The sequence below is a fragment of the Penaeus chinensis genome, chromosome 20 (genome assembly GCF_019202785.1).
Source record: "Penaeus chinensis breed Huanghai No. 1 chromosome 20, ASM1920278v2, whole genome shotgun sequence".
Taxonomy (NCBI): domain Eukaryota; kingdom Metazoa; phylum Arthropoda; class Malacostraca; order Decapoda; family Penaeidae; genus Penaeus; species Penaeus chinensis.
Genome location: NC_061838.1, coordinates 4,859,481 through 4,861,980, shown reverse-complemented (window position 1 = coordinate 4,861,980; position 2,500 = coordinate 4,859,481). Strand labels below are relative to the sequence as shown.

Sequence of the window (2,500 nt, the reverse complement as noted above, 5' to 3'; positions counted from 1 at the left end):
CTTTTCCATATGTGCAAGGGTTCTCACAGAGTTTACAGTTCACTGCTGATGCTTACAGATTAAGCAAGCTTTCTTCATTATTATTCAAATGTTGATACGGACTTTGAAATTAGTGTTAGGTTTAATTGAATCTTGGAATCAATTACTGGCTACTGTTTTTGTTTGATCTCACTTGGCATATCCATCAGCTTCTGTGTAATGTCAACAGTCACATGAGTAATTATTTAGATTTTATAAGCACATGCACTATCTTTAGGTGCCACCAGGAATGGAATTTATGTACATGCCATGCCCACAGTGAGTTTAATTTATTAATTGTGTTTACACATAGCTCCACAAGTCATTGTCACTAATGAGTTAATCAGAAGCCAGATATATATCAACTGTTTTCCCTATTTTATGTTGCTGTTAGTATTGTTGATAACTCTGTAATGATTATAATGTCATTAGTAATAATAATAGCATTGATATTAAATAGCATTTAAAAAAATCCTCTCTAGTGTCTGAGTACTTTCTAAGCCATCTACATGGGAATAAATATATATATATTTTGTTGTTGTTGTTGTTGTATGTCAGTACAAACTTCTATGATATCATGCAACTGTGATACAACTTGAGACAAGGCATCAAAGGGGTTAGGTGTTTTGCGATGCTACAAAAAAGGCCTATATTTTCAAGTGCAAATATGTCAACGCAGCATTTTGGTTTCTCTTTTCAGAACTATTATTTAAGGGATACTTTTTCTACATCTTTTTCAACTTCAATTTTGTTTTTCCAGTATACTTTATACCTCACCAAAAATGTTCTTTTTCCACTTTTGAAAAAGTGTTCATAATACAACAGCTGCCACACAAGCATGAAATAAAGAAAATAAAACCAGACAATGAATATCCTCAAGCAAGGCTAATGCCAGAAATTTCATTCAGAAATTAGCCGTTTTACTCTATCTTCTTATGATATGTAAAGTATTTCCTAGAAAGTCAAGGTTTAGAAGTCTTTCTAGTTAGTGCAAGATTTCAGTTGAAAGGTCTACCTTGAAAACATTAAAAAGTGAAATAAAAATCCAGACACTTAAGGTTATGATTTAATACTTGATTCTGTTTGTGCTATTTAGTTGTTGTTGTTTTTTTTGTAAGAGCATACCATTTTTTTCTCTGTTAATAATATTTTCACAAGAATACTAACTCTCTCACAATCAGTTGCTTTTGACAAATGGAAATGTCAAGAAGGTAAGTATAACTTACCAAAAGAGCAGTAGTGTATAAATAACTAGGAAAGACTCCAAAAGTTACTGAACTTAGCAAAGTAATGACTTGTGTATAAATAATATTAGTTTACTAGCACTTCCATTGAGATTAGGGTGTTCGCAAAAGTATTAGCAGTTCAAAAATAGCCAATACAAAAACCTGTCCTCGTTCATTTTGAGATGAATGAACACTGAATAGGAATAGTATTGCAATCTTATTCATTATAGGGGCAACATAGCTGAGGACTCTCATAATATACATGTAGAGGTTGACTATTTCTGTGACTTTTAATTGTATTATTTTTGCTCCACTTAATACTGATTTTTCTTATTTGTACTAAATAAAAATAGCTTTTTATCATTCAGTTTACATGTATCAATTAAGTAATTTTCTGATTTCCTCAATTTGATAATAACCTAGTTTAAGTATGCAAATAGTGTTATTTATCATGTAATGTAAATCTTGAATTATTTGTAGTAGAATATACATTTGTTAAATATGTATGAGGGTGTGAATGTACATATAACGATGAAAAAGGACATGTTCTAAAAAAGACATTTACGTTTTTGTGTCTTTCAAAATTAATTAACCTCATAATTTATTACAGTTCAAAAATGCTGTATGTCACTTTTTTTCCTTGTTCCAATGAATACATATTAGATACCTCAAACTGAGCTAACAGTTGCTTGATTTTTAGAGTTTTGCAGCAGAGTATCTCGTCAAAGATATTTCAAAATCCAAAGGATCAAGTATACCAGAGAAATTAAGCATAAGGTTGAACAATAGGCAACATTTAGGCTTATAGTAATTGGTGCCGATTTTCAAAACTAACCAGCTCAGCAGATGAATAAATAAGTAAATAAAGATTATCTAATAGTTTTCAATGATCACAGCCATGTAAATGTCATTGTTTTGTACACTGTACTGAATTTGTTGCTTATTCAGGTTAAAGTAGTACGAGAAGGATCCATGGTTTGGAAGTCTAATTTTATCACTGAATAGTTCACTGAAGATAGACTGTTGGCTGGAGATTCAGAAGTTATATAAAGGTACTAAATAAGTGTATTTTGGCTGAAGAAAAACCTCACGGTAAGTCTGTGAGAGTTTCCAAACTGCAAACTTAGTGGGAAAGTGCTCAAGATATTTATGTTTCAGTATTAAAACAAGATTTTTTTTTTTTTTTTTTTTTTTTTTTTTTTTTTTTTGTCTTTTACAATAACCTAACAGTAGGGAAAAGAGAAGCTGAGGAGAAT

At 30.7% G+C, this 2,500-nt stretch overlaps 1 protein-coding gene across 1 annotated transcript in view; it reads left to right on the top strand.

The window, feature by feature from the left end:
- LOC125035869 overlaps window positions 1-2,500 on the top strand; it is a 16,911-nt gene that overhangs the window by 10,141 nt on the left and 4,270 nt on the right. The gene's annotated exons all lie outside the window — the stretch shown is intronic.